The 26,197-nt window shown below is 39.5% G+C and overlaps 1 long non-coding RNA gene across 1 annotated transcript; it reads left to right on the top strand.

Moving 5' to 3' along the window:
- The first annotated feature begins 14,035 nt into the window (after positions 1-14,035).
- Positions 14,036-24,134, top strand: LOC137852228 (uncharacterized). Its single transcript, XR_011093738.1, has 3 exons — positions 14,036-14,200; positions 19,666-19,775; positions 20,885-24,134. It is a non-coding gene; the product is annotated as an uncharacterized lncRNA (long non-coding RNA).
- Positions 24,135-26,197: the final 2,063 nt, after the last annotated feature.

The following is a 26,197-nucleotide window of genomic DNA, read 5'->3' as shown; positions in this document are numbered from 1 at the left end:
CCATTGCAAAAGTAGCCTGGGAAGCCACATGCTTATCTCTGTAAGCCCAGGGACAAGCAGTGATATCCCCATCAAGGAGTGTGGCAAAGGCTTCACAAGTACATGAGAGATGTGTGAGACATTCAAGCATTAGTAAAAACAAATACCTAGGGAAACTTGTTACTTCTCGTAGCAAGTTGCTACATCTTGTAGCTCTGTGCCTGTTGTGACAGGTTCACAGAAAGTTTGCCTTCACCTTCTGTGAGGTTGCTATACAGTCTGTACCACAGAGGCCAAGGTGCACTGCATTTTGATGGTGCCAAATTTCACTCTTAAGGAAAAAAGCCAAAGAAAGAGGAGTTTTCTCCTTCCAAGGCTGAAGGTGTGATAGCATGTGGCCTCCTTGTTCAAGGAAATGTTCAGCCGAGGTTCTGCAGCCAGGCACGGATTCAGGGCACTCAGCTTCATTTCTGTCTGTCACCACAGCACCCTATGTCTGAGCATGGGCTGTTGGACAGGAAAGGCAACCAAAACAAGCACATGCTGTGTTTTTTCTAGAGATGCCAAGGAAGGTTGTGTAGGTGTGGAGCTGGAATCAGCCTGGATATTGTCCCTTAGGAGACTTCTCTCTGTAACTCTCAGTTATGGCCATGATGAGCACATATGGATAACAAAATCTTCATCTGTGAGGTACCATATAAAAACATGCCTATTGCTCAGGTATATTTTAACTGCCCAGACTTAACTGCTTCTGTCAAAGTGTTTTATTTGCATGTGAAAAGCGAGGACCACTGTGAGGAGGTAGGTACTCCATGTGGCTAATACCTCCTCTTGTTTTGTGTAAGCAATGGTAGATTTGCACACAACACTTATGGCATTTGAATTATGAGAAAATTGAAATCCTTCTTATGTCTCTTTCTCGCTCTCTTTGACATCTTCCTGTTCAACAAGTCCCAGTCCTCAACAGGAGGCAATTCATATGTCAGTGGTAGGATAATGGCTGACTGCAAGGTAGCAGATAACATAATCTGCCTCTTAAAGTTCTCCAGAAACTGTCCTTTCTATTTATTTTACTTGACCTGGAAAGAGCAAAGTGCTGTAAGCCAGCAGGTTTGATTGATTGCAGATATAAATCTATCCCCAGGAGTCTCGCCTATCAGTAAGTTACTCTCAGCTAAGGATGGGTTTGATTTGCAAGCTTTGTCCTTAATCTAAAGCAATATGTAATAGAAAGTTAGACCTCGAGTCATAAACTGTTAACAGTTATAAATAAAGGTAATCACTATGAACCAAAACAAGTTACTCATTCAGATGATTTGTTAAAATAAATTAAAATATAATGTGGTGCTAGGGCTGCTCTTTAGAGGAATTTAAACATTCTCCATTGCTCTCTGTCAGCTGATGACTTCACTTGGTAGCAATTGATTTTAAGAAGGTGAAAAATACAAATTTTTCATTTGGATGTTATTCTCCCACATATTCACAAGTGATGTCTATCTTTAAGAACTATAATGCTGCTGAGGCTATGACAGCTCTGCTCTCTCAAGGGAGTATTTACCATTAACCTAGGGAACTTTGTGATTTATAGAAAATTTTGAAGCACGACAATTATGAGACAGCATGTAAGAATCTTTTAACTGTGTGTTTATTCTGATCACTGATGGAGCAAGTATTCTGCTCCTTGATTGTGAGCCACCTAGTGGTAACGTAAATGGAATTTCTTTGCCTAAGAGCTGTGAACCTTTCTTGGCAATTACGTACAGTTTAATGGGAATAAACTCAGCAAGCTGAATTGAAAAGTCTACACTGCATAAAGATCCTATGCTAGTATTTAACCTTTTTTTTTTTTTTTGATAAAGATTTATTATTTATGTGTGTAAAAGTATTGATTTCAACTGTCTGTCTCCTTTCCAAAATCGTTTTTTTCCCCTATAAATACATTAAAATGTCAATGTTACCTAACAACACAGATTTAAATCATTCCTTCACATTGATCCTGTCAGTGGACTGCTCCAGGTCTCTGCTGAGGCTTCAAGCACACTTTCCCTCTAGGTGCAATTTTTTGGGGACTTCCCAACTTGTCAGCTGTTGACATGGTGCTTGGCAGAAGTAGCAGCAGGGGTACACCTAATATGCCCATCACCTCAGCCCAGTGCCTGCTTTCCATGGAGAGTCAGGCAGCCCTGGGTCATATTGCTTCTTGGCCCTTAGGCAGAGATGGTTTGAGAAGATTCCCCAAAATATCCTTGCATTGGAATCAGGAAGGAACTAGTGTGAATGAAAAAGCCTGGCTCTCATCCTGGGCTTTGACATGTGTGTCCTCAGCACTTGCTGTGAGATTTCATTCCCCAGATCATTTTTATCCACCGGTTAAATGATCTTAAAAATAGTATTTTCAAAAATTGAGCAATTCATCCAAATACTGCACCACGTAACTGAGATAGAATTAGCAGGGAGCATTATATACCCATATATCCATGACAGAGCTGCTTTTGTAGGCCTGTTGTCTGGATGATAATCCATCACATGTCCTTTTGCACTCAAAGAAGCAAAGTTAATTACAGACATGCTCAGTGGTCTATGAGATACACTCAGCACCTCAGATATACTGTAGCTAATTTTAGGGTTTTCTAAATGGGAACTGTAGATCAAAGTATGCTTCATTTTGTCCATGTTCTCATATAACAGTCTCATGAGCATCCAGATCACTAAATCTTTATTGCTAATCTTGCAGGTTAGAAGCCACAGTAATCTTTTTTTTCTGTGTTGAATTCTCGAAGCCTTTCTAGTCATTGGCCATTACCATTTATGCCATGTTCTGTAAATTTTCTTCTACATTCAAATATCTCTCAGCTCCCTAAATATAACTTCCCCAAAGTATTACATGCCATATTCTCAGTTGGGTTTGCCAAAATATGCTTTCAGAGCAATCTTCAAAAATAATTAAAAGGGGAAATCCTCTGGCTTTAACACACACAGTCCAGAAAAGCAGGGCTCTTCTCTAGAGAGGAGAAAAAACCAAACACCTTGAATGTAGCTTCCTGAAGGTTAAGATGTTCAAATGATCCCCAGAGCCTTAGTGAGGAGAATATGCCTTGCTTTCAGCTGCAGACTTCCCTTCCTATTTAGCATTTGTGATTTTTGTGCAATACCTCAAGGTTCTGAATTATCATGTTTCTATTTCATTTTTTCCCCCAAAATTTGGTAATGGAAGCACTGGACCTATTAAACTGAAAGATAGTTACAGGCAGCATATGGAGACAGGTGCTCGTTAATCCTTGTTAATTCTGAAAAATGTGTAGGGGGGATTATAGGAATTCCTTGCAAAGTGAGAGAGGAAGGAAATGTCAGCTGGGATAGGGAGACTGCAGGCATGGCCCAGATGGGGAGAGAAGTTTAGCCAGATGTTTGTTATCATGTCTGAAGGCAAGGAAGCCAAACACTAGGCTAGGATAAGCTTGGCCAAGGAGAGGGATTTTCTCCCTTCCGCTGAAGGGATGGATCCAGAAAAAAGATGTGTCATTTCCATATTACTGCCTGTGTGGTCTGAAAGGAAGCTGAGTGCTCACCGTGCTGCCTGTTTTCAGGGATGGAGTGGGACAGACATGGGGAGAGGTGGTCGTGGTACTCTTCTGAAAGAGTGGTGGAGCCCAGACCCTCTTACAGTCAATATGGGAGTAATGAGTGTGACATAGCAGACCTCAAAATCACCAGCAGTTGCATCCAGAGAAGGATTTAGGAGTACTGTTCAGACAAAATTCCTGAGAGTAAGCTAGACTGAGGAGGACAAGCCCCATCAAATTCTTGTGATTGTAAGGCACTGTAGCAGTTCTTTAAAGCCTGGCTGTGTCTCATGCCAGGGATTGTTTGCTCAGAGGACGTGGTGAAACTCCTTAGCAGGTCCTAGGGGCAGGCAGTGTGATGGAAACACTCTCTGCCTGGGCGGGAAGGTGTGGAGCTGCAATTGTCCCAGGTCTCGTGGCAGTGGCAGTTCCAGCTGGCACAGCTTTGGGACAAAACCTGCCATTTTCTTAATCAGAGAACATGAGAGCATTGGTTTAGTTCATGCAGTGACCTTGGGCAGCCAGTTACCAATGCAGTGGGGGCAGATGGATTTGGGAGTCTGCTACCTGCCCCATTTACATGAGGAAGGTGCACACAGACCCTGAGCCAGGCCTTTCAGCAGGGACCTCCTGATTTCCCTCTAGGGTATTTCATGAGAGGTCTGGCTTTGAAGTAAGCCCTGTCCAGGAGTAGCACTGAAGCCTCTGGGGGTCCCCCTCCCCTGGCCACCTCTTCCCCGGTGTCCCAGTGTCCTGGTGTCCCCTGCCCTGTTGGCACCTCACCACAGGGTGTGACTTTGGCTCACAATAGGCAGCTGAGGGGCACCAAAATTTAGCAGGCAAAGCTTGCAAAGAGGAATTGCTGACATACAAGAGTAGAAATTACCAGACTGGATCTGCCTATATGCAAAAACCATACACTGAGAAGCAAGGAATGGTCTTTGAAAGACTAACACACCCAAGAGGCCTACAGAGATCTGGAGGTAGTTTAACTGAATTTGCCCACAACCAAGCCCAGTTTGTGGCAGAATTGTTATTTTTGTGCCAGACTGGTGGCTGTCCACTTTTTGGACTCATGATGGACTGTGCACTACCCCAGCTTTGTCAGCTTTCCAATTTCAGGTGTCCTTCAGCCCCATCCATACTGCTTTGCAGGACGCAGAAAGGTCATCGCAAGCTTGGGGGCTCATGAAATTTGTCATGCAGGACATATGCTCCAACCTTATAAATGCGGCAAAACTGCTGTGCTTTAGCCACCAAGTGCCTTCTGTCTGGTCATGGGGCGAGCTGCACTCACCCTCCAAACAGGTCTAGACAAGGAATAAAGTTTATATCCTGGCAAAGACTTACACAGACTCATAAAGAATCACAGTAACACTTCAGATGACAGTATATCCCTCGGAGCTCATGTTCAATCTGTTATCCACAATGTCCCCAGTGGAGCAATTGTTTTCCAGAGCATATTACTGCATAATACAAGCCGCCTTATTAATATTATTTATTATTATTATTAATTACTATTATTACTATTATTTCTAGACATATTATCTTGCTTTGTTCATATTCAAACTGTTTTTTACCTGACATCACCTGCATTATAAATTGATCCACCTCACTCGGTTTATATTACGGATCTGTCCTCATTATTAACGCTCATCAACTTCTCTCAGCTACAGGATAAACTTTATGTTTTCTTCCTATTCAGTGATGATAGTGTACAGCAGCTTCTTGAACAGAAGAATAAGCAGTCACGTCAGCCTAACAGATCACTGTTTTTAAGCTGCAGCAGCCAAAAGGCCACGTAGTTGTACAGAGGCTGCCTGGCCTTCCCTGCAGTCATTCTGTAGCATCACCCACTGTATTTTTTTCTCAAACACTTCGCTTTTCTTGCAGATCATTGATAATGATGCTTCAATTCACAATCTCTTCCCTAAAAAAGTAAGCATGAAGAAAAATAGGAAACCTAATTATTTAAAGAGAGGCTGGTTTCATAAAGGGAGTCCATAATTTTCTGAACTGCATTAAAAAACAAAGAGAAAAAGACAAAATAATGTGCAGCTAGTTAAGAAATAGCATTCAGACTCTATTTGGTTGTGTAATGTTTTAATGTTGCTCATCATAGTTAGACAATAGGGGCATGACCTGAACATCCTAGGAAAATGCCAGCTGCTCTGAAAGAAAAAAAAATTAAAACCATATGGTGAAACTGGTAATGCTGAGGCTTTTAACTTGACAAATTTCACAGAAGTTAATTCCGGTGGTAATGCAGTTTCTTCCTGGAACATTTATCTATTCACACTCTGTTTTCCAAGAGAGGCACATCCTGTTTTTTTTTTTTTTTTTTTTTTTTTTTTTTTTTTTTTTTTTTCCCTGAGGTTCACTGTCTCTGGGGAATTTAATTCAAATCTAATGTTGCTTAGACTGGTCTTCAAGCACACTGCTCAAACAATGCCTTGAACAGCACAGTTGCCTCTCTCTTCAACCAAGCCTTCTCTCCTCTTTTCACTACCTTACTTTCAACCTTACTCTTAAAGCTTACTAATTCTGGGAAGGATCTTCCTCTTACCTTAACACTTCTTTTTTTTTTTTTTTTTTTGTGGGGGGGGTGGGGGGGTGCGGTGTGTCTTTTTTCTTCACAATTAGATGCTTACTTTCCTTAAATCAGTCTTCTACTTTTTTCTCCAGGAAGATATCCTGAGTCAGCTTTGACACGGTCTGCTTTTCTTTCAGCTTTGTCAGATGGGCTGCCAGTAGCTCTCCCAGACTTGCACCAGCTGTTGAAATCCATAATCATGTCCCAGTCACCACATCTTGACTATTGCAGTTTTCACTTATGGTTCTCCTAAATCCTTGGTATCTAAGTTCTGAGGCTTCTGGGATGCGTCAGTGCCCTTAGAGGTGATACTGGTCTGCCTCAGGTCAGAGCTCTGCTTCTTGTGACCTGCCCTAGCTGAAGCCTCTCAGCCATGCAGCTCCAACAGCACAGGCAATTCCCTTCTTCTGAGAACAGAACAAAACCTGCATTGCAAACCCCCGTCTTGCTGTCCCTGCGTGGAAATTGCACATGCTCATCTGCATGAGAAACTACTTATCTTTAACAGGTTGATACACATTTCTCTGTATATTAGCCCAGCATAGGAATGCATTTTTCCTCCTTGGTATAAGGACACATTGACTGCCTTTCAAATTTCTGAATTCCATTATTGAGATTCTGTCTCCATCTGTAACTATGATTTTTTTTGGCTTCTCTCCGGTCAAAATTTCACAGATAATCTTCATATTCCTTTGCTGCCAAATGCATTATTAAATTACAGAAAAAGAAGACAGAAACTAGGGTTCTATGAGCAAGAAAGATGACATAGATCAATATTTGTGTGCAGTATGTAAAAAGATGCCAGTATAAAAGAAAGAGCAGAAGTATTGTAACATAATTTTCTCCATTGATTTTTTTTTTTTTTTTAAATCTTTTTCCCATATTAAGTAGTCCAAAACTGAAGGCATGAGGGAATGCAACATGAGAAGAAACATATCAGACAGGCAGGAACATAGGCTGGAGAGGCAAAGATGTGTGGTGCAGTGGTACATTTGAGGGTGGAGGGTGGCTCTTCATCCCTCCTGGCTTGCTCAGCCCCTGAGATCTGGGTGTGATGGAGCGGGGGGATGCAGGCCAACCCCAAAACTTGGGTGTGGCTAAAACACAGGGCTGTTACAGGCCTCAGGGGTTTCTGAATGAAAACAAGAAGTTTAGCAAGCGTCTACCATAAACCTCTCTTAATCTCAAACTGTTTCTTTCAGCATATGGAGTGCATTAAAAGAATATAAAACTATTCTCAGTGGAGGTTTACTGTGTATTATACAAAAATTGAATTGTTGTAATAGCAACTGCAGCTGACTACCACCTCTAAAGATGCGGCATAAATCTAAGTTTTAGTGCCCCATATAGTAAATGTTTAGTGGCTAACTTTGCAGTCTGCACAAACGATAGTATGGAGCAGTGCCTCTGTACCAAAAGAAACACACAGCCACTAATCTGCATTAGAAAATAAGGAGGCCACACAAAATTACCAAAAATATATATTAAACAAAGCAGACCGTTATTAGACACATAAATCTAAGTTGTTGTGAGATGTTGTTTAGCAATAGCAGGATCGTAAAATGATCCTAATAGCCTATAGAGCCATTTGGCTTGATATAAAAAGGCACATATTCCTTTGACATATATAGGAGTGGTATATTGTTACAGTAATTACCTTAATCTCACAATTGCCATAAATATTTCTGCTTTTCTAGGACTTGAGGATGCTCTGGGTAGTTACTACTCTTACTATAGTATTTTTCTTGTTGCACAAGGTAATTATTTAGCATTTGAATGTGACTAATGTCTTCCATATAAGCGTATTTAAATGTATATAAGTTATTAACTGTAACTAAGAGGAGAAATAATAGAAAAAATCAGGACCCAACACAGAATTGTGGTAATGTCTCATGCATATATTTTTCTGATTTTCCAGATTTTATGTCATTTCCCACATTAATCACACAATACCCCTGTTCTTCTTCTGTTTGTCAACTTGTTTTGAACTTGTGATTTCTGCTGAAAATATACATAAAATGAGTTGTTCAGATATCTTTAAATTCACAAGCAAAGACCAATGGAGACAAAAGTTTTTCCTTAAGTCTGATGAATTAAAAGAGAAAATATCAATGAACAGTAAAAAAGTTAATACACACAACCAATCTTTTAATCTAGCAAGAGCTATAAATTTCATGAATAGAATAAAGCAAAATAAATACAAAATGTCACAGGGAGGAAATGCCTTAATATCAGGAAGAATCTTTGTGTCCCATCTCTGCAATATTAGAAACATTCTGATGTGTATGTACAGTGATTCTGCAGAATATAAAAACCATGATTCCTCTGTCATTTATAATCCATAAGCAATAAAGTGAGGTCTTTCTCATTTCCCAGGTGAGAAGGGTTGTTTGCATTCGGAGAAGCAATATGCAATATTTTGGTATTTCAATACTTGAAATCATGACTCATGGAAAAAGCAGAGGAGCATTATGAGTGCTGAGCTCATGAGGAAAGGCCTAAATGCATGAATTCAGAGTTCACATAAATGAATAGATGAGGATCTTCTAAGTGTGGACCAAAGGCAAGGGTAGGAAGATTCAATCTACAAAGATAAAAATGAACATCACAATTGTTTACAATACTTACAATGACTTTAGATGATATTAGAAATACTAGAAGACATAATAACAATCCATTTACTACCCCAACGGTGACACCATTCTGGGGTTGTGCAGCACACCACTAACATAGTGTGCTGTTCCATTCTAATAGCTGCAAGAAGCTTCTAAGGATGCTCAATCTGAACTAGTTTCTAGGAGCCTAAGCAGAGCTGTGCCAAACTGAGCCAAATCAACACACGGAATTGTTTTGCTTCTAAAACATACCATATTTCAAAAATAAACCATAAAAATAACATCCCCACTAAGCATGAGGAATGGGAAACAACAAGTTGACTGCAGTGCAATATAAAATCTTGTCTGAATTCACCAAATGTGTCCAGGACAGTTCCTGAACATGGGGCAGTTGCCATGAAGTGGCCCAGGTCTGTCCTGAATTCCCCCAGCCCCTGGGACAAGGTGTCATATCTAACCTGTTTGATGGGAATGAAACCAGACTGTGCTAACTTCCCAAATCTGTCTAAGGATGATTTCAGAGAGGAGGAGCTCTGACAGCTCTAGTGCTTGGGAACACTCCCACAAAGTGTTGACACAACTAGGATTGACACAACAAAAGGGGCAATAGTAAAACAATAGCTGAGTGTGTGTATGCATGAGAAATGTAGCCATGAAAAACCCTTGAAGTCTAACATATTTTAAAATCTTTCTAATTTAAAAAAATCTTTCTAATTTAAAATCTTGCTCTTGATTCTTGCAGTTGGTCCCTTCAACCACAGGCACCAAGAACCTGGTCCTGCATCTGGGGAGAGTGAAGGTCTGGTCAGCAAGAAGGCAATATTTGCAGGGAGTGTTGGCAGGACTGATGCCCAGGCACCTCTGCTCACCGTGCCAGCATACCAGCATTTAATACAGTCTAGTGTCCCTGGAGCAAGACTCCAACAGTGAAGCAACAGAATGCAGACAGCTCAGCACTGCTGCGTCTCTCTCACACCAAAGCTGACCCAAGTCTCACCGCTGCCTGCATCCTGCCTGCCAGCCCTGTTCTGCTTCCCTGCCCTTGTTTGGAGGCAGTGCCTCCACCTTCCTGCACTCCCCAGGCCCATCCAGAAGCCGGTTGCGTCCCCCATCACCCACACCCTGCCTCTGCAGCTGCCTCCTGCTCTCCCAGTCACAGCTCCACCACCCTCACCCATGAGTCACATCCTTCCCCTGCACTGCTTTTCACCACACACCCCGCCTCTGTGTTCTCTCTGGCCTCAGCCCCAGTCCATTTGGAGAGCTGATAGCCTTTTCTCCACCATCAATGAACCTCAGCCTTCCCAGCATCGTTCCTCTGCTGTTTGAGTCATCTCCTCTTGAGCATGAAGCAGCTGTGGAGCCCAGGACAAACACCACAGAAAAATCTGCTTTGGCCACGCGTCCTGGCCCCGAGCCGGTGAGCCACACCATGTGGACACTGCCCTCCCCATCACTGGGGTGGCCGGAGGAAGACCAGAGGAAAGGGAATGCTTGGGAACTGTGCTGAGAAAATGGAAGGCCCCACCCAACAAAGTGCTTCCCGCTCCTGAAATTTAGAAACTGGAAAATCTGGGCAGATTTTCACAGGGCAGAAAAAGTGCAACTTGGAAGCAGGATGCTTGTGTCAAAACACTCCAGTGCTAGGCTTGTCTCTGCTGTAATTAGGATTTTTAACACTGCTAAAACAACATACTTCTCCAAGTCTTGCTCCCTGAAATGCTAAAAATGTTTGGGCAGCAGCATTGAAAACAGGCAGCAACAGTAACAAATACCACTTGAAGCAAAAATCCAGCTCAGAAATTTCTCTTAATGGAATGGGCACAATTCTGCATGAACATGAATAATACGATCTATGGGACTATCAACACCCCCAGCATATAAAAGCATTCTCATAATGCAGGTAATATGGATGACCAGTGCCTACCCAGTTTAATTCTGAATGGATTAGCTGTTTCAATACTGCATTTGAAATGTTCATACGTATGCTGGGCTCTCACACAATCAAGTGGTAGTGGTTGTTGCTGTTGTCTTTTTTTTTTTTTTTTTTTAAAGCTGATTCTCCAGTACCAATGCTGTACCGTAGCCTAAAGCAATTTAAATGATTGACTAGCAGAATGTGCTAATAACTTTGATTAGCTTCATTTATTTGCATATAATTATTTGTTAATTTCTCTGCAGTAATTAGAACTGTGGCACATTGCTGACATGACTTTTTTGAACAAGAATGCTTTTAGTAATATTCAAACCTGTTTTGTAGTTTCTAACTGATGCTTTCCAGAAAGAGAAATCAGCTTCAGGAAAGATATTTCTGAAACAAATACGTAGTTCTTGATTTTGAGCAGTCATTATACAGATATTTTCCTATGACTATGCATGTTCGAAACACAGAAGACCAAGAAATAATGGAAGTGACCCAATGTTCTGCACTTGAAGCCCCAAACAGGTTGAAAGAAACATGGACAGAAAATAGTTCAATCCTGTACAACCTTAATAAATGTATTTCAATTCACAACTGTATTTCAACTGACAACTCTACCTGTGGTTTTAAAGTATATTTACCTTTGCTTACTAATTATGCATATTGCATTTTGGTTAGCGATTTTGGGGGCTGCTTATGACTATATTACCCTTGTAAAAGTATTTAAATGCTGCTTTTTTTTTCTTTCACCATTTAAAATCACATGTCTACTGTGGATGACTGGGTGCTAACAACTGAAATATTGGGTACAGACCTAGCCTGGATACTAGTGTCTTTTCTCTCATTAACATCAGGTTAGCATGCAGTTCAGAACCCAGTTTTGTGCCTATGTCCCCACAAGACAGAAGAATAAAAGTCAGGGAAAAAAACAACTCTGTTCTGGAAATCATGACAGGGCAAATATAAACTTTCCTGAATGCTTTGCCAGCCACCTGACAATTTTAAATAGAAGACTGAGCAGGTGAAGAAACCAAACAAAGTCAGCATTAATGATGCTGCCTAAACAGTTTAGCTGTCTTTGCTCCATTTCTCCCCCAGCTATTGCTGACTGTGACTACAGATAAGTCGAACAAGGATGGAGGTCACCAAAACAAGAAATACCTCCATAATTAAGGGCTCAATATGTTTCACAAATACACCTTCTTCTCTATCTGCTGCCAAACAGCTGCGGATCTGTGATATCTTGTAAAAATAAATTAAGAAACCTGAAAGGCTCTTCTTGTAATCTAAATGTGGAACTGGAGATGCAGAATGAGGATGAAACTCCTAATTACTCTCCCCAAGCTCATACTTGCAGCATAATCAAATCTGTCTACCGGGGCGATCTGCACTTAATCAATTGAAGTGTGATATAACCTTGCACTTCACGAGACTGTGAAGCTAGAACTAAAAAAAGCCCTGTCATTGTTATGAGCATATTTTCAAGGCACAGAATTAGCAAGCTCTGCTCTCCAAAATGAGCGCCTCAACATTTAATTAACTATGGTACACTGAGATATTTGCTATGGTTTGTGCCTAACTAACAGCTGAGCCTGCCAACACCACCAGGTCCTTCCTCTGCTGTCCTAAGAGCAGCCTGCCATTGGGATTCCTTGTTCCAGCATGCTTATTAAATGGTAAAACGTTAAGTTCTCTGCTTGTTTTAATGCAAATGATGACTTATTCAGTAAGGAACCAAAGCACTTTAGAGTTTTTGCATTGCTGTATCTCAAAGTCTGAAGAAAAACCTAATTCTAGAAAAGATTTTTTTTTTTTTCTCTTTTGTAATTGAGAATATTCATGATAGCCTCACTGAAAACCTATGTATAATGTCAATAGATGCTTAAATGCTGTGTTTGGACAAATAACAGAATTTCTAAATCACAGGGCAGCTCCTCTGAATGTCACATCAGGAGTGGCAGTTTGAGGACCAGGCTTTTCCTCCATGATTCTCTTGTCTTTTAATTATGGGGATTCAAAATAGGTGGGATTTTTATGAGTTCTGTTTCCAGCTGAAAATGGGAAATACAGGGACACACAAACCCAGAGAAAGATTTCTGCTTTCTGAATCTGTAACTTTGGGGTTAAAAAATCGAGTAAAGATTGTGTGTCCATTCTTGTTTCACTCAGGCTTGTTTTTTTTTCTGCCTTCACAACTGTTATTCCTATTCCATGCCCATTTCCATGTTCCTTTCCAATCAACTTTTGAAATAGAAGTATCAGCAGAAAACACTTTGGTTTTGTTTGGCATTTCTCATGGAAGGCAGAATGTGTCAGATGAGTACTCGTCTGCTTTTTAGTTTGGGTAATTGCTTGCACCTGTGTGAAGTAAGGGTCCAGGCCCCCGTCCTGCTGCTGTAACATGTCCTGCTCTGATGAGTGTACATCATTGTATGAAATGCATCTGGCCTAATGACTGCATTTCTGCTGAAAACAAACTCTGTCAAGTAGCAAAGACAAAATTTTGCATTGTAAAACTTTCACATTTTTTGCATATGTCTATTGTGATGTCTGTCTCATAAAGAAATGAAGGCCATCTTTATGCCATGGCATAAATGAGCAAACCCCGCATTTCTGTTTCCTAGTTCTAGCACAGCCTGTGCTCTCATAAAAATACTGTACCAATAAGCAAAATGGGAATGCAAAGGCATGGTAACTTTTCTCACTCCTATTTTGTCGTATCACCTTCTGTCAGTCTCCAGACAAGTGGAACAATCTTCATAATTTTAAAAAATAATACAATTCCCTGTGGGCCTCCTTCCATTAAACAGCAGAACATTAGAGGAGGTCATCTGTCTCCTTGAATTTGTCAGCAAAATAAGAACATCAGAATTATGAAAATGTCCAAACTCAACCAAAAGTTCATTAGCATTCTGAGGAGTCACTTCAATTAAAGAAAACTCTTCTTTTTTCTGTCTTGCACTTGAAATGTGGACTAAAACTGGAATATAAATGTGACTATATTTTATAATGATTTAATGTGACAATCTTTCTATTTGCAAATTGTCTAGCAAAGGGCCACAAACATCAGTTCATAATATGCACGTTCAAAAACATACCATAACAATTTGCAGGATGCTTTTTAATTACCTGGCAAAAGACACATGGAGATTTCTTACATGATTCATTTTTTTGCATGTGTTGCCAGTTCTGAACTACTGGTAATTTGAATTTTTAAATTCTTCTTTGGGATGTTTGCTAAAATCTGTCAAGAAGCTCCAGCAAAGCTTCCCTTTATTTCCAAACCACTTCAGGTGAGCTGCCTTTTCCTGCTGATGGGATAAATGTGCTGAGCATTTTCAGCTGGATATCAGATGAAACTAACCAAAATCAGGTCCTTAAGGCTCAGATTTTCAGAGCACTTAATGCTAATAACTGAAGCCTAATGTGGTTGAAGCTGCTGGGGCACTGTGTCCCTGAAAACTTGAAACAGCGCTGTCCTCTTGATGAGGATGATGCTTGGTTCATCATGCCTACCCGGAGAAGAGAGGTAGGGTGATTTGGCACATATTGTAGTGGAAGGAGAGCAGTGCCAGCTCCATCACACACCATGCAGAAAAATATAAAAGCCAAGTGAAGCCAGGGATCTCTTGCAGCTCTTGATTTCCTTTTGGGAGAAAACATTGGGAAGTAAGTGGTAGTGGTATTTTGGAGGTTGCTTCTTTATTGTTTTTAAACTACATCTTTATTAACCATGATTTAAAAAACAAACAAAAAACAAACTTTTTTAGCTTTTTTACCTAGTTTTAGTGTAGCCTGGTCTATTTCACAGCAAATCCCTTGAAGCTATATATATATAGTATAGTGTATGTGTGTATATGTGTATATATATATATGTATTTTTTTTATTTTTTTATTTTTTTTTACCCAATGAGCCAAGAGCTTCCTTCTTCAGCTGAATGTGAAGGACTGGTAGCTGAGTGTGTCTCAGTCATACCTATGAACATGAGGCCACTGCAAAACCTCAGGCTTGTCCTCAGACTTACTATAGCCCTGCCATGTGATGTGCCCATTCACAAACCTTGATTGTTTCTCACAGCTGGGAGTCCAGAAAAGGAGCAGGACTCAACAACATCAGCACTATCAAGTAGGGACACCCGAAGTCAGTGGCAGCAAAGCAAGATCCAAACTCTGACTTCTGTAACTGACAGTCTGTGGTTACTGCAAACTGACAAACTGAGGCTTAAACCACCATCTCAGTGTTCATTGTAGTTGAAACTAACTGTGCTGTGACTGATATGAACTTCATTTGCACCTAAATGCGTGTGCTAGTGTCAACCCAGCACAACTGGCCATTGTCACTTGCCATGTCATGCTACAGTTAGATTTCTGCTGAAGCACTCTCCTGTGTCAATTTGTCAATAACTTGCATTCACTGATTTTTTTCACAGCTCCAAGCATGAAACTTCAAAGCACCACTGAAAAAATGTTATCATTTTCATAGTCTAGTGGGGCTCCTTGCTCACCATCTGTAGTGAGTTCCACGCAGAATATGTTTATTTTAATAGAATAAAAAATAAAACAATTTTATTAGCTCTCAATCTTAGAGTGGATTGATTAAGCACACAAGAAAGGCTGTACAGGGTTAAGCTAAGCAGTCATTTACTCCATCATCTTCTCTCTGACAGCAGCCAGTGAGAGGAGCACAAAGCCAGGGCATCCGTAAAACGCTTCCCCAGCACAATGCCCCAGCTTCAGGTAACCCATCCCTCCTGCACTACAGATTCTATTGCCTGATTTAATAGAGCTGGATGGATTTTTCTTACCCTGCTTTGCCTAATAACATTGTGAAGCCCAGAAAACTCTGCTGAAAGTCTCTGGAAAGACATTTCACAGCTAACTATGTATTATTTCTTCTGTTTGTTTTGAATTTGCCATCTGCTTTGTCTGAATGTTCCTGGTTCTTTTATTAGAAAACACGATGAATGCAACATCCTTATTCCTATACATTAGCAGTGTTGTAGACCTTTCTTACAGCCTCGTTCAGTCATCTCTTTTCAGACTGAAAAAGCCTAATCTATTTAATCATTTCTGAGGCAGAAGCCATTTGATACCTTTGTCACCCTGATACTCCATCTCCAAATCCTTTTTTTTCAGACCTGCTTTATCCTTTGGAGATGGGTGGACCAAAACCGCCCACAGTATTCATGGTGTGGGTGCTCCACATTTATACAGTGTGGGATGACTTTCTCTACTTTCTTCTCTTTTTCCTTCCTACTAGTTCCTAACACTTAAACAATATATACTATTTTTTATTACTCCTGAGCATTGAGCTGACACTTCCATAAACTGTTTATTATATTTTCAAGATCTTATTCCTGAATTATAATGATAATTTGAATACTGTCACTGTATACGTAAAGTTAGGATTGTTTTTCTCAGGCTTGCTATTTAACATTTATCTACTTTGAATTTCATCTGCCACTTAACCATCCAGTCAGTCTGTATCACCATGTTGTGCTGTTTTTCACCCAATTGCACTGAAAAAACTTTTTATCAACAGAAAATATTGTCATCTCCCAATTCACCTCCTTTTGCAGGTGATTTAGAAGTGTGTTGAACAGCACAGACCTATTAAGACTCCACTGGTGCCTTGCCTGCATTGAGAAGAGTGACTGCTTATTCCTATGCTTCATTTACTTCTTCTTATTATTTATTTATTTAATTATTTTTACCTTGAAATGAGTTCCTCCTTATTGTGTGGTAACACGAATTTTGAAGAACTTTGAAGAATTTTTGGTTAAGGGTATTGTCAAATGCATTTTGGGAATCTGAGGAGGTTAAATCCCAATTACTATGTGCAAAAAAGTGTGAGAATGGCTTGTTCAGTGTCTCTGCTGTATATGAACTAGGGGCCATTTAAGGGCACTGCTAGAAGCCTCACTTAGAACAAAAAGCAAAGTGATTCTTCATGCACTATGTAGGTAAGTTTCAGAATTCATTGCTGTACGTTATTAGGATAGTGTAAGGTTTTCTGGATTTAAGAAACAGACTGGGTGAGTTCACAGATGACAAATCCATTTAGGGTTACTAAATGCATAGAAGTCTGCCCAAAGAATTCCTGGAAGCCAAAACAATAGAAGGCCCCAAGAGTACTCATTGGGAACATCACTTACATACATATTTCTTGGTCTCTTCTTCCTCAGGCATTCACTTTTGGAGGCAAGATGCTGGGCCATTAGCAAATCTAGCACAGCCGTTTTATTTCATTTTTTTTTTCTGCTGCCTAGGTTCTTAGCTGAGTCTCTTCTTGGTTGCCTTCAACGATGCCTGCCTGGCTTGCAAGACATGCCTTCCTTTTTTAAAGCTGCTTCTCCAGAGTACTGCGTTTTTCCCAGCATACACTGATTTATTTTCTACCAATTATCCCAACACAGTTGTGAAAGCTCCTAGAAGGTAGCTATCCTTGCAACTTTTTAAAACTTGTCATCACATTTGCCACCCTCCACTGCTGCAGTGCCATGTCAGCTCTAAATGCCTTTGCAGCTTCCATTAGTAGGTCAGCTTTTAAATCACCTGGACCTGGCAATTTGTTACCTTAATTTTTACAATTTCTTCTACAGATTCTTCTAATGAACTCACTCTGAGATAGCTTCTCTGACATATTGCCTCTGATGTATGAAGAAGGGTTCCAGCCCAGAATTTTCTCTAAACTCCTTCAAGGCTGCAAAAAATCATTTAATTTTCCTCCTCTGCTTTATCTTCTCTGAGAGCTCCTTTTATACTTTGATCAATTAATGGGCCTACAAACTCTATAGCTTCCTGTTCCTGATGTGTTTGAAGAAATGATTAATTATGAGGTTTTTACGCCTTCTGAAAACTGTTCTTCAAACTCTTTTTTACTGGCCTGAAACCAGAAACAAGGGAGCTTTGCTAAAGGCATTCATTTTGATCTTTTTTTTTTTTTTTGTATTTATACTTCATAAAAGAAAAGAAAATTCTTATTGATTTTCATAATCATGCACATATACAGATTTGCAACTGAATATACTTTTATACTAAATCTGTTACTCTTTTGGTCCTACATACATATTTATTACAGCAGTTACACAGCATAACCTGTTTTTCTCTGTAACGACATTTTACATTTTCTCTACCACATTTTCTCTACCACATTAGTATACACTGAATAACCAGGTACTTTTTCCCTTGTGATTCTGCCAAGTGGCTACTGTATGGAAAGTGGATTTCAATGTAAAACACACTAAAATGGAATTTCAGCATTCTCTTTTCTTAGGCAAATAAAACGATTCAGCTTTTTATTATTTATTTCCTTTAAAGAAAAGCTGTGGATGCCTTTCCATTCATCTGCTTATGTCCAGCCGATTCACAGCTTACTTTATGCTTATGCCAGTTTTTTGCTCTGGTGTTCTTCCAAAATTTGCTTTTTCCTCCTTTACATTCTTATATTGGCTTCTGGATGATTTTTACTGTTGAAATGTACTTCTAGTTTTGTATATGCCCAGTTCCATGTGACCATTTGTGGTCATTAGTATGTCCTTTGTTCATATGTTTCTATGTTTGTAACTTTGCAAGTCTACTCAGCTTCTGATAAAGAGGACATTGTGAATTAAAATTATTTCTTGCTTTCTGTTCTCTCTTAGAACCATGTTGTGTTTGGGCATGCCTCTGTTCTGCCTCCTGATGGCAAAAATCCTATGTTGTTGCACAGCTTCATCTTTGTAGATGTTGACAGACGTTTCCTATGTTGCTTTCTACTTTACCTGAACTGTTCATGTTGCCAAAAACGTCCCCTGTTTATACAGTTATTTATGCTTCTTTCTTGTTGTTCATAATGCAACTGAATTTTCCATAGTTTCTGATTTACTCTTGGTTTTTCACAATCATTCCATTTTTGCTAAATTTGATCTTGTTGAGACATTGTTTTCTCCATTTTTCCTGACTTTGGGGGTTTATCTGTATGTGCACAGAAACAAGGGGAGTGTTAAATCTTTAACAAAATGCAGCTCCTTGCATTTCAGATGTTTACTCCCAGGATCTCCATGGTGTCCCTTGCCCAGGCTGTCTCATGGGTCTCTCTATGGCCAGCCCAAAAAGCTGTGGTAATAATACGCAAACCTGATACTTCTCACTTGTTGCGCTCTTCTTTTCTCCTCCTGATTTCATGGCTAACAATATCTGCCTCCTCACTAGAGGATTATTACTCCTATCTAATTCTAACTATCTTTTGAGGTCACTTTATTCTATGAAGTGTCTCTTGAATGACTGTTATTAGAGATATTTTGCACTTCTAGGATTCTTAATGACATAACTTTTTGTTCAATGTATGATTTTCCTTCTCTGAAACCTTCTTGTTCTTAGGTACTTGTCTCTGTCTGATTTCATTCACTGTAATATCACTGACATTAACATTTTCTGGTACTGACACTAATAATAGCCTATTTCTTATCTTTTAGATTGCCATTCATTTGGCAGCTTGACAGTAAAACCCTTTCTGACATTAGCAAAAGTAAGACATCAGGCCTGCTGGGCACTTCTAAAAATCTTACTGTGCTTCCTTACTTGTAGTTGCCTAAATTTATTTATTTATTTTTATTATTATTATTTTTAATCAATCTCATCTTCTCCCATATGGCTTTATTTACTTCATTAGGAGAAAACAATAAACCATTTTTTAAGGCAAATACATCTAACATAAATAATGAGTACTATTTAAATAGTTATCCATGTTTACAATTAAACAATTGTATATCCAGAATTAAAAAAAAAAAAAAATCTGCATTGGATAGCAGACATGGATATGTGTGTTACAATGAGATTTCTAACTCTTCATAACCCCTGGCCCTCCAGATTCTGTTGAGGTTCTTGAGTCAAGGCATTTGTAAGAATAAATTTGGAGAAGTTTAAGGGTATTCATTGAAATTTCTGACCATAGAGCCCACTGAGGAGGGATTAAATATACACTGTTTACTCTTTCTCTTCTACTGCCCTTAGACATGCTGAGCAGAGCTCAGAAGACCTGTGCTTCTATGAAATGATGGAGGAAGATGGTGCCCGTAGATCACCTCAGATACTGCTCTGCATGATCTGAGTGCCTCTTAGAGGTGAGCATGTTTGCCTTTGCACCTCCGGCTGTTAAGAAGTATTTTTGCTTTGCTCATTTGGTAAGCCTACCAATGCCTATGCCCAGCAGTAAAGAAAACTCAGTCCACACAGAATATCACACGTGGGAATTTTCAAGTGATTAATGTTAGCTAATTCCTACAGCACGATCATTCCTGCGCTGTGGTCAAGCTTTCTTTTATCGCTTTGTTCTTCAGCATGAGCCTGGTGGCCCCAGAAGGATCAGGGTCCCATTAACCTGGTACCCATACAGGCCTTTAATAGGATGTAGTTCCTTGCTACACAGTTTGCAATCTACAAATTCCTTGTGACATACAATGAAGACCAATCTACAGAACATAGGCAAAGGAATTAATTGAATGTCATATCTGTGAAAGCCAAAGGGCAAAATCCTGGCCTCACTGGGGTCACTGGCCAGGCTCCTGTTCACTCCTGCAATGCCAGACTTTCACCAAGAGTCTTTGGGGCTCAAGCATTTGTATTCCGCTCATGTTGACCTATTTCAGGTTGAAATTCCTTTTAGTATTGTTCACTAAGCCATAGGGCTTGCCGGTAACCTTAGCATGTTTTGCCAATGCAAGCTGACAAGGGCATGACATAATTAGCCAAGTTTCACATCCCACTGACCTTGCCATCATGACTTAATCTGCCAGAGTCTGTCATCCCTAATGGTTTGATTTTAAAGTGCTTTACTGCACTTGTTTATTCACCTAGCGTGGCCAAGAGTGAGTATTCGGCTTCTGTTAAGGAAATGCGGCTAAGAAGCTGCTGTCTGTCTCCTACAACATGTGAATTATAAAGTTTGATAATATTTTAGGTAGTTTGCTGGAGTAGAAGGCTGGCAGCTCTGCTTTGTCTTGTTTTCTGATATCTGAGTTATGGATTTTTTTTTTTAAAGGCTGATATTGTGTGAATTGTGTCATGCTGAAATTACCAGGTTCTGGGAAAACTTGGTATTTCTACTGAGAGGGTGATTGATCATATTTTGCACATCTATTACATTTGTCTTTCAAAATTTCACACCATTTTATAGGCCTCGTTACCCTGATATTTAATTTAGGGAGAGTGAAAAATCATTTCACACTGGTAGGTCTGGCCAGGAACCATCTTCTTCACTGCTTCAGGCTCTCTGTGCCAGGAGAGGGAACTCTCAGTGCCAAATCTCCAGTAGAAGGCTGAGGTACTGCAGGACTGTTACGCAGACCAAGCACACAAGGAATGCACCTTCCTCTAGCAATGAGAAATATTAAATAAATTAAAAAAAAAAAAAAAAGTAAAAAAAAATGTTATAAAAGAGAAGGATTGATACCACGTAAACTAAGCGACTTTGGGGAGAAAAGAGGACCTGTCCCTCAGGTACCCCTGTCTGAAGTGCCTTTCCTTGTTCCCAAGGTCTCTCTTCTACTCCTGCCCAACAAGCTGCATCATGGCCAGGAGAGTGAGCATTTTACTACATGAAGGAAAAAGTGTTTAAGTTTTACAGCTGTTTTGCTGAACTCCTTATATTGTTTTCATTAAGAATTTGTCTGTATGGGGGAGTTATTGCAGAATAAGTTTTTGAATTTAAAGTGTTACACCCTGTCTGTACTCATGCCCAGTGCTGACTGAACTAAAGAGAGAGACATTTTCAGTATGGATTAGGAATGTCCACATGAAGAGTTAGTATGCAATAACTATTCTAAGCTATTTCCCCAGGTAGACAAGCCTAAACATCTGATAAATAGGCCTGTTGCTTTTTCTCTTAACCAATTAAGTACTTATTTTAGAAGGATAAAATGAATTATCACATAACTATTTCACTGCAATATGTCTTACTTAGTGCATTAATGTCAGAAAAGGCAAACTACTGTCCACAGACTGGAAGGAAAGGTATTAGTGTTTTTGCATGTACAGGCTTAGAGATGACTTTTGGCCTTATTATATTTTGGGTGAAGATTATGATGTATTGTTGTTTTTGCAATGTTTCACATTTATTTCACAAAATAAATCACATAATGGACTGTCATAATAGCTCCAGTAGCATGACAGCAAAAAAGAATTGGTAGAGCTACACTTCAGTGCACAGTGAAATAGCTAACAATTTGTTAAATATCCCATGAGTGGATTAAATAGGCATATGATCAGTTATGTGGCTGCCAAGCCACAGCAGGAACCAATTAGAATTCACCGAAAATAATTTAGATGAAAACTGATGAATCTATCAAAACCTAATTAAATTTATGGAAAAAAGCAAACATCTCATTGACAGATTATATAACCACCGAATTTCTCTGTAAACAGTCTGCAAAGGATGGCTACTGAAAGAAGAGCTGTATTATTGGATCTGGTTTGCAGAGTGCTGGGTCTTCTAACATTTTAATATTCTTCTGGTATCAGTTTCACATAAATTACTCCCATAGAACCAAGTTAGTCGATTTTACATGAAGCAGCATGAAGTCATCCAACAAATTGTAACTATTGTTAATAGTTATGTTAAATATTGTTAATGTTGTTACAGCCAGTCTTATGTGAAACACGGAAGAGCCTGTGGAGGGAAGACTTAAATGGAGAAGAAAGATGCAGACAGAGACCTCTTTTAAGGATCTGATTTTTTTTTTTTTTCCATGAACTATAAAATCTTGGAAATACAATTGTCACAGCTAGAGTTCTCTATTTTTGTTTCTATTTTTCTACATCATTTTGGGGCAGGGGATTATTTTTATTGAAATGTTGTATATTATTAAGCCAGCAAAAGGTGAAGCAAACCTATACGAGAATGAACACTGATATGAGATATCGGTAACAAAATGCATGAGGCAGAAAGGCAAAATACCTTTCAGTCAGGATTTTTGGCTGCAGTAAATAGACATGCTGCCTTCACAACAAAAAGACATAGGCTTGCATAGTTATTCTCATTGAATCACTGCAAGGAATTTGCCAGAAAAAACACTGCTGCTCATCTTACTCTAGCAATGTCAGGATAGATATTTCTGCAGTTTGCCTTACACTCCAGTTGTTTCTCAGATTCCTGGACTGTTTGTTCTCCCATGAAACGCTTGCACATTGTGAACTATAAACTGAGTTTTCTCTTAACAGAAATTCAGTTTTCCCTATTCAGAAGTTAAGCTTTCAGCTGCCAAGAGAAGAAATGTTGTATGTGCTTCTCTTCTATGCCTTTGCTTCTCTTTGGTGGTGACCTGAGAAAGTGCTAGGAAAAAGTCTGATTCTTCTCTCTTGAAACAGAGAATAACTTTTTTTTTTTTTTTTTTTTTGGTTTTGGTCCTCTTTTCCCCCAAACTCAAGACAAGTGGAAAATCAAATCCTTCCAACACAGGTAATAAAATTCTCCCAAACTTAAGAGTCAGATTATTTACAGCCTAGATACCCTTAACAGAAAGAAAAAAAATCAAAATACAAAAGAGAGCGTATGTTCTGTCATCACCAGATGAATGCTAGTGTTATCCAGGTTCCTGCAGTGCATAAAGACGCCTTAATTACCTTGTGTAAGATACCATTACTGTCTACGAAGATATTTTCAAAGGAGCCTCTCTTAATTCATAGATTCATTATAAGAATGTGTTTACTTTCTTTGTGAAAAGGAGCAATCACATGTGCTTCATGTGTTGATTTTCCTCCACTAAAATAGAAGTTATTCTTCAAACTGAGGTAAAAACAGAGTTGCACTGTAGGATCTGATGCCTTTTCATTTCTCAGATTAACTTTAAACTAAAATGACCTGAAATGGTGAAGAAAATTGAATGGGGGGAAAAAAAGAAAAAAGAAAAAATATTGCAAACCTAAAAGATTAAACAGAAGAGCTAATTGAATTAACCGCCCTAAAAGCAAGGGATGAGTTCCTGGTCACAGCACGGGGCTCTATGAGCAGGTCTCAGCACCAAGCAGAGCAGTTTCCATGAGCCTGAGGGCTGCAGGCTGGGGGTGAGAGGATAGGATATGTGTGTTGCTGCCACATGAGTCTGTGTTTCAATACAGAAAACAGGAGAAGTGGCTCACCAAAAGATGCTTCGTGGCTTTGGGTGCAGCTCCTGCTCTTGGTGGTCTCTAAGGTGATGGGGAGAAGACTTTTAGGCACGTTGGGCAGTGTGAAGGAGCAGTGGGCTACAGAAGTGATGTGCTGGGTCACTATACAGGATGATACCCTGTGCAACTTCTCACCAGCTGTGAGCTTCTAGCAGAAAGCACACAGTAGACAAGCTGTGAACGTGTAGCACTTCCTCAGCACTTAAAAACACATCACCTCATAGCTGATACCACAAAAAGAGACTGCTACTGTATCTCTCCTTGCTCAAAGCAGTCTCAGGCCATAAATAAGTAACTTCATACCTTGCTGCTAAGTACTGCAATGAGCTCTTCAAGGACCAGAACATATCAGATTTTGCTGAGGACATGACAAAATGCAGGAGCACAGTCTCTCCCTAGTAGATTTCCATGGATTGTTTTTAGGAGGGTTGGATCACCGCAGTTCTCATGGGCTCTGTCAAGAGGTCCAGAGACCTCTGAGAACAGGGCCATTTGCTACTGCGATGGGTCCCCCAGGTTCCTCCTGAACCATAGCCTGTGCTTAGCTCTGCCCTTTAAAGGCTTAAAGGGCAGCCTCCTGTGTAGTAAGGAACCAGCCAAAAGCTAATTGCTAAAAACTTGTTGTATTTTGAGTTTCTGAATGTGTGGAACAGAAACTTCAGGTATTTTCATTATCACAGCTTGATTGGATGGTAAAATATTTTTTCACAGAAATATAAACACTTTTAGAAATATGTCCTTTCCAAATACAAGGATCAGTTTTCATGCGTTGCTCCTAAATAATGTGGCTTGAGAGGAATGGAAGAAAATATGGCTGTAGATCCCTTTGAAACATGTAGCTTCTTTTCCTGCTATGGCTGGTGCATGGAAGGGAAAAAGGACAAGTGATGTGAGTGCAAGTGGAACTTGCTCATGCCTTGTGGTAGGTTTTGTAGCAGATGTTGCCAGTATGTCCTACATTTATCTCTGACCAAAGTTTTTGATTGCTCTTGAAAACTTTGCATTTGTCTTGTTAGTGTTTTCTTGCTGCTCATTTTTATTTTTTAATTATACACTGGATGGATCTCAAAGTGACAGCACTGGCTATTAATAATATTCAGCCGTTGTTTATTTAAAAACAAAACAACAACAAGAAAAACAGATCACTTTACTATCTATTTGCAAAAGTAAGCAGAACAACTTGACATGCATGATTCCTAATGTAGAAAGTTTCAGAAAGTCCCCTTAACAGAGGCAGTACATTGTAAGGTCTAAGAATGTATTGCAGGGCATCCTTAAATGAGATTCAGAGTCTTGTGGAAATTGCCCATTTTTTAAAATTGCTGGATATGCTCATGATACGGAGCTTGATTCATGCCCAATAACATCAATAAAACTGTAGTCATTGGCTTCACTGAAAACAAGCTCAAACTAATTATTTGCTGCTGTTTTTACATGTGCAATTTATTTTGGACTTAATTTTCATAGGTACTAAGGCACACTCCCATAACCCATTGATTTCAAATAATGCTTTGGGTGCCTGGCACTTAAAAAAAAATGAGGCTTCATTATCTTCAAATTCAGTCAAATTGATAATCCACATTGGAAATAACAGACTAAGCTAATGGAATCTGCAAGTAATTTGGAAATGGTGAATTAGTGCCTCTCCTGACAGTCGTGGAGAGGTGCCTTATCTAACCATCCCTATCCATTTTTTCACCTTCTCTGACAACAGGCTGCCAGGCGTAGGTTGCTCTGCACAGCAGCAGTCTTCAGCTGAGGCACTTTCTGTCACCCGAAAATATATTCAGTGCTTGAAACTAGCCTATTATTAATAAACACTGGCACATCTCAGGGGTGGTATTCATCTTAGCACTATCCTTGTATAAATCTTTTTACTCTTTGTGTGATACATTCTCAAGATATTAATATTTTGTATGTCTGGAAATTATTATTATTATTAATAATACAATCCCTTCATTTCTCTCTGTGAATTCAAACCTGAAACTGGCCAGTGCAGAAACTGTATAAAATTGGATAATCTGATTACAGAAAAAACTGGATGGGTAAAAGAGTCAGCAATGACATTCAGCCTTTATTTAATTGGCTCAAATACATTCCAAGCCAGTAGTTTCAGAGAGGCTTTACTGACTAAAAGTTCCTTTGAAAAACCTGTGAAAAAACAGTTCATCTGTCATGTTAGGAACACCATCCAACATAGAAAAGATACCAGCACACATAACTTTGGCTGGTATCTTAGAGAGACTGTCAGGATTTAAACCAGAGATGATGAAACAACAAATGGGATTTCTGGTACTTACAGGAGCCTAGGAGATCTGGTTTCAAATGCTGATTGGCCTCAATACCCTAACTAAACAAGAAGAATGGGAACATATGTATAGCA

The sequence above is a fragment of the Anas acuta genome, chromosome 2, assembly GCF_963932015.1.
Source record: "Anas acuta chromosome 2, bAnaAcu1.1, whole genome shotgun sequence".
In the NCBI taxonomy this organism is placed as follows: domain Eukaryota; kingdom Metazoa; phylum Chordata; class Aves; order Anseriformes; family Anatidae; genus Anas; species Anas acuta.
Note: the sequence above shows the minus strand (reverse complement) of the source record. Positions and strands in the feature narration are given on the sequence as shown.